The following is a 7108-nucleotide window of genomic DNA, read 5'->3' as shown; positions in this document are numbered from 1 at the left end:
GGTGTACGAAGGGCGTTTGAAACGTCCGTGCAAAGTCCGAGAGATGGCACCACCGGCGCGTATCCAGGTCATGTTTAGTTAGAAGCATCTTTGGAAAGAACGCACACCAAGTTTCAGCCATATTGGTCTATTTCTTTGTGTTTGGCATTCGTGTGAATCAAGGAAGTCAGTGGCTGTCAAAAAATGGACGAAAAAGAATTTCGTGTGGTGATTAAACATTACTTTATGAAAGGCAAAACGCCCCAGGAGATTAAAGAGAGTACTCAGCTCGTGGTCGTGCGGTAGCGTTCTCGCTTCCCATGCCCGGGTTCCCGGGTTCGATTCCCGGCGGGGTCAGGGATTTTCTCTGCCTCGTGATGACTGGGTGTTGTGTGATGTCCTTAGGTTAGTTAGGTTTAAGTAGTTCTAAGTTCTAGGGGACTGATGACCATAGCTGTTAAGTCCCATAGTGCTCAGAGCCATTTGAACCATTAGATTACAGAGAAGCTTGATAAACATTACGGTGACTCTGCACCTTCGATTAGAACAGGTTATAAGTGGTTTCAAAATTTTCGGAGTGGCCATATGGGCACAAGTGATGCTGAACGTTCAGGACGCCCTGTGGAGGCTACGACTGCAGAAATCATTGATAAAATCCATGATATGGTGATGGATGACAGAAGAGTTAAGGTGCGTGAGATTGCTAGTGCTGTGGGCATCTCGAATGAACGGGTACATAATATGTTGCATAAACATTTGGACATGAGAAAGCTATCCGCAAGATGGGTTCCGCCATTGCTCACGCTTGACCAAAAACGGAATCGTGTGAACTGTTGCAAGGATGGTTTGCAGCTGTTCAGGAAGAATCCGCAGGACTTTAAGCGTCGTTTCGTCACTGTGGATGAAACATGTATACATTACTACTGTGACCAAACAACAATCTAAACAATGGGTTACCAAGGGAGAATCTGCACCAAAAAAGGCGAAGACCATTCCTTCGGCCGGAAAGGTTATGATGACAGTCTTACCGGATTCACAAGGAAAAGGGTAAAACTATTACAGGTGAATATTATTCATCGTTATTGGACCGTTTGAAAACGGAGCTGCAAGAAAAACGCCGGCGATTGGACCGCAAAAAATTCATTTTCCATCACGACAATGCACCAGCACACACCTCAGCAGTTGTGGTCGCAAAATTAATGGAAATAGGATTCCAATTCGGTTCACATTCCCCTCTATTCTCCAGACTTGGCTCCTTCGGACTGCTATTTCTTCCCCAATTTGAAGAAATGGCTGGTGGGATAAAGATTTTATTCAAACGAGGAGGTGATTGCAGCAACTAATAGCTATTTCGCAGACTTGGACAATTCCTATTATTCGGTTGGGATCAACAAATTAGAACAGCGTTGGACGAAGTGTGTAAGTCTACGTCGAAAAATAAAAAAGGTTTACCCCAAACACGTAAGTAGTTTTTATTTTTGTACGGACTTTTCAAACGCCCCTCGTACGTTCGTGGCACTAAAAGCGCCAATGTGAGTTTACCGTGCTCCCCTGGGCATCGGGTTCCTCGGGTTTAAATCCAATCGAGAATATGTAGGACCACCTCGATCGGGCTTTTCGTACCATGGGTCCTCAACGGAGAAACCTAGCGCAGCTGGCCACGGCACTGGAGTCAACATCACTCCAGATCCCTGGCGGTACCTTCCAGTATCTCATTGACACTACCTGCACGGCTCGCAGCAGTCTGCGCTGCTAACGTGCTTACTCGGGCTATTGGCAGACGGTCACATTAATGTAACTGGACAGTGTATTTTTGTTAGTCAGTTATAGCACTGACGTGTCCCAATATACAACTGACGCGGTTTTACAACTTTTCTCTGTTCTTTAAGGGCACAGTATTATGAGACCGTATATCTGCATTTTGCCCCTCGAATGACAATCATCCAGTGGCCAGTTACTTCTCAGTTAGTTCTACATGGATGAAATGAGCTCTTGTTTACATTCTAAAGAGCTCTATTAAAACTAAAAACTAAACTCCGTCCGAACAGGCCTTGTAAGGCCCAACGGTACCGGCCGGCCGCCGTGTCATCCTCAATCCACAGGCGTCACTGAATGCGGATATGGAGGGGCATGTGGTCAGCACACCGCTTTCGCGGCCGTAAGTCAGTTTACGAGACCGGAGCCGCTACTTCTCAATCAAGTAGCTCCTCAGTTTGCCCCACAAGGGCTGAGTGCACCCAGCTTGCCAACAGCGCTCGGCAGACCGGATGGTCACCCATCCAAGTGCTAGCCCAGCCCGACAGAGCTTAACTTCGGTGATCTGACGGGAACCGGTGTTACCACTGCGGCAAGGCCGTTGGCCAAAGAGCTCTCTTAGGGAAGGTAAAATTCCTTTACAGTTGTGATTGACCGCTATCTTTCATCGCACAGACGGGACTTCCTGGTTAATTCGACTACACTCTATTACGCCCGTTTTACTATTATTGATGTTTAAGTTCAACCTCTTTTCAGGCCACTGTCCAATATCCACTCCATCCACCTGACCTTCCTAGTGCTTCGGTGTCTGACGGAATTACACTGTCACTGGCAAAGGTTTAAGTTTTTATTTCTTCTACCTAAACGTCAATTAGATTTTAAATTTTCCTCGTTTTCATTCATTCCTTGCTGACACTGTACTCATTAAATAATATGGGGGATAGGGTACAATCCTATCTTTAACTCTTTTTACCCGCTATCTCTCCTTCATGTCCTTCAGTCCTTGTAACTGCATTATAGTTTCTTTGCAAATTTGCAGAATCATTTTTCTTCCTGCATTTAATCTCTGTCGCAGACTTGGACAATTCCTATTATTCGGTTGGGATCAACAAATTAGAACAGCGTTGGACTAACAGCGATGGAGAGCCTAAGGCAGCAGACGATGATAATAGTGGGGAAATTGATGATCTAACTTGGAATGAAGTGGAAGAAGCCATAAAGAGGATGAAAGGGGGCAAGGCACCAGGTTGGGACGAAGTAACAGTGGATATGATACGAGCAGCAGGAGAAGTAGGAACCCAGTGGCTATACAGAGTGCTGAGGGTGGTGTGGAAGGAGAACAGAATTCCTGAGGATTGGAAGAAAGGAATTATAGTCCCGATCTTCAAGAAAGGGGATAAAAGGAGATGTGAGAACTACAGAGGAATCACCCTCCTATGCCACTGTGGAAAAATCTATGAAAAGATCCTGGAGAAGAGAATAAGAAGCAGTATTGAAAGTAGACTGCAAGAGGAGCAGTATGGTTTCAGACCGGGAAGATCAACAACGGACCTCATATTTGCGGTAAGGCAACTGCAGGAAAGGCACTATGAGTACGGGAAGGACTTAATCATGGCCTTTTTAGATATTGAGAAGGCGTATGACAGTATCTGTAGGGACAAGCTCTGGGACGTGCTGAACGCAAAAGGGATAGATGAAGAGATAACACGAAAAGTCAGAAAAATGTATGAGGGAAGTGAGAGTTGTGTGAAAGTGGGGAGGGAATGTACTGCATGGTTCAAGCTGGAAAATGGGCTGCGACAGGGAAGTGCACTTTCGCCTTTATTGTTTATTTTTGTTATGGATGAAATCCTACAGCAAGTGTCAGATGCAATTGGAGATCATAAAATGAAAGCAGTGCTTTTTGCCGATGACCTGATGTTATGGGGAAATTGCGAGAAGGAGGTGCAAGAGCAGTTAGATGCATGGGAGGCAACGGCAGCACAATATGGAATGCATTTCTCTGCAAAGAAAAGTGAAATAATTGTCACAACAAGGAAGACGAATAGGCCAAATGTGGATATAACTTGTGGAGGGGAAAAACTACAAGTGGTAGAGAACTTCAAGTACCTGGGAAGCGTGATTGAAAGTAAGGGGGGAAACGCAATGGAAATAAATGAAAGGTGCAGAAAAGCAGGGCAGTTCTACAAATGCATTAGGGGGCTTATTTGGAGCAAGGAGGTGCCACAGAAATCCAAGGGAATTATATACCGAACCTACTTTGTCCCCATATTGGCATACGGAAGTGAGACATGGGTAATGCACAAAAGCGACAAAAGTAGAATACAGGCTAGCGAAATGAAGTTCCAGAGGAGCAGGTTGGGTGTAACAAGACGAGACAGATTGCGAAATGAGTATGTGAGGGAAAAACTAAAGGAGGAACCAGTACAGGACAGGATAGAAAAATCAAGACTGCAGTGGTATGGACACATGAAGAGAATGGATGAGGGAAGAATTCCTAAGAGGATGTTTGATCTGCAACTGGAGGGGAAGAGGCCCAGAGGAAGACCAAGAGATAGATGGGTGAAGGGAGTGAAGGAATGTGTGACGAGAAGAGGAGAGAACTGGACGAAGGTGGAAGAGGGGGAATGGTGGAAAGACAGAACACGATGGAGAGGCTTGTGTTCCCGACAGACCCAGCCAGTGGCCGGAAACTGTCCAAGATGATGATGATGATTTAATCTCTGATAACTTAAGAATATGAAGAACTGTGTACCTATGACGTTGTCAAAAGATATTAAATCTGCAATTGATACAAATGTAGGTTTGTCTTCTTTCAAATTATCATAAGTCGTAGGGTCAATATTCCTTCATGTTTATAAATGTAAATGTAGATTATGGAGGGAAATATAGAGTTTTCATTGTAACTTACCAGTTACTACGTGTCTCCTGGAGACGACGGTGCCCGCGCAGTGTAGATCGAACCATTCCGGGCGCTGTAGTTGACGGTAGATGAGTGCGTGCCACGGGATGTTTCCGGCGTGCCCTGACCAGCAGCCTGTGGGAAAAATGCCACGATTACGGTTTCCCCTGACAGTGGTAAGCGACTGTGTTACTAAGCTATTTACTCAGTGGGCATACGCATTTGGAGATGATAACAGACGGAATTCAGCTTTATCCAGATATTGTGGTCCAAGTATAAGGTTTTCGAATTGTGCTCGCTGTCAGGCCAGACACACCGTACAGTTGTTTTACGAAGTGCCAATGACATGAACACTATCTCATCAAAAGTATCCGGACATCCATACCTATTGCGGAATCGACCACTAGGTGTCGCGCGAGGTCAACTTGCCAGTATAAACGGAGGCGGGTGGTATTGTTTTGTCAGTTGATGAGCGATAACAACAGAACGGGTCGCTCAGGAGAACTCCCTGTCTTCGGACATGGCCTAGTCATTGGTTGTCACCTGAGCAGCTAATCTATCAGGGACATTTACACCATTCTAAAGCTAAATTGTTACGGCTTGCCAGTATAAACGGAGGCGGGTGGTATTGTTTTGTCAGTTGATGAGCGATAACAACAGAACGGGTCGCTCAGGAGAACTCCCTGTCTTCGGACATGGCCTAGTCATTGGTTGTCACCTGAGCAGCTAATCTATCAGGGACATTTACACCATTCTAAAGCTAAATTGTTACGGCTTTCGTGGCCACTTTTTGACAAACTGCCTATTGGCTTCTGTCCCGGGTTCTTCGGCCGACGTTCATCTGCTGATTTTACTGACGTTTCGCCAGTACGAGTGTCAAAGCTTCACCCTCCATTGCCGGTGGTGAACTGGAGCCGAGCTCGCGGGCGCAGGCTATATGTACCTGGCGCACCAACGTCTGAGGGCTTCTCCGCGGTCATTTCCGGTGCGGTTCTCCTCTTGCTACCTGCGACGGTCGTTCGCTGCAGCACGGGAAGCCAGCATCCGCTTACTTTAAGGCTTTCCTCTTTATTGTTGAAACTCTTCGCGTGTTTTTGTATTTCTACAGCTTCTCTGAACAAGCGCGTGTGATAGTGCTTCTCTACAGCCAGAACTTCCGTGTCGGCGAAATTTATTACGTGATCGGTCTCACTCAGTGCGTGCTCTGCCACGACCGATTTCTCCACTTGCCCCAACCTGCAATGTCGCTTATGTTCTTTGATCCTGGTGTTGATTGATCTCCAGTCATTCCGACAAACTTTTCCGCGTGTGCATTCTCGACATTGCAAGTGGATCCCTTTTCTCCTTTGCCGATCTAAGGCACTCATTGATCTTCCTTGTTGGTTTGAAAATCGTCTTTACGCCGTGTTTGCCCAATATACGGCCGATTCTGTCCGTCACTCTGGGAATGTTTGAGAGAAAGGCCGTACCCTACATTTCTTCTTCTGTTGCCTTACTTCGCCGAGTGTTTGGCTCTGTTACACTCACAATATAATTTGTGGAGTACCCATTGCTCCTCAGAACACTTTCCAGGTGTTGCATTTCGATTCTGAGTTGCTGCGGCTCACATATTCATCCTACATCATGGATATTCTGCAAATCACATTTAAGTGCCTGGCAAAGGGTTCATCGAACCACCTTCACAATTCTCTATTATTCCAATCTCTTATAGCGTGCGGAAAGAATGAACACCTGTATCTTTCCGTACGAGCTCTGGTTTCCCTTATTTTATCTTGGTGATCGTTCCTCCCTACGTAGGTCGGTGTTAATAAAATATTTTCGCACTCTGAGCAGAAAGTCGGTGACTGGAATTTGGTGAGAAGATTCCGTCGCAACGAAAAACGCCTTTCTTTTAATGATGTCCAGCCCAAATCCTGTATCATTTCTGTCACACTCTCTCCCCTATTTCGCGATAATACAAAACGTGCTGCCTTTCTTTGAAGTTTTTCGGTGTACTCCGTCAGTCCTATCTGGTAAGGATCCCACACCGCGGAGCAGTATTCTAAAAGAGGACGGAGAAGCGTACTGTAGGCAGTCTCCTTAGTAGGTCTGTTACATTTTCTAAGCGTCCAGCCAATAAAACGCAGTCTTTGGTTAGTCTTCCCCACAACATTTTTTATGTGTTCCTTCCAATTTAAGTTGTTCGTTATTGTAATACCTAGGTATTTAGTTGATTTTACGGCTTTTAGATTAGACTGATTTATAGTGTAACCGAAGTTTAACGATTTCCTTTTAGCATTCATGTGGATGACCTCACACTTTTCGTTATTTAGGGTCAACTACCACTTTTCGCACCATTCTGATATCTTTTCTAAATCGTTTTGCAGTTTGTTTTGGTCTTCTAACGACTTTGTTAGTCGATAAACGACAGCGTCAACTGCAAACAACCGAAGACGGCTGCTCAGATTGTCTCCAAAATCGTTTATATAGATA

General features: G+C 45.3%; 1 pseudogene; it reads right to left on the bottom strand.

Annotated features, from left to right (window-relative positions):
• Nucleotides 1-2222: 2222 nt before the first annotated feature.
• LOC126102298 (5S ribosomal RNA) lies at nt 2223-2340 on the bottom strand (annotated as a pseudogene).
• Between the last annotated feature and the right edge of the window lie 4768 nt (nt 2341-7108).

This window comes from Schistocerca cancellata, chromosome 1 (genome assembly GCF_023864275.1).
Source record: "Schistocerca cancellata isolate TAMUIC-IGC-003103 chromosome 1, iqSchCanc2.1, whole genome shotgun sequence".
Lineage (NCBI taxonomy): Eukaryota > Metazoa > Arthropoda > Insecta > Orthoptera > Acrididae > Schistocerca > Schistocerca cancellata.
The sequence above is the reverse complement of the archived record's forward strand: the minus strand, read 5'-3'. Positions and strand labels throughout refer to the sequence as shown.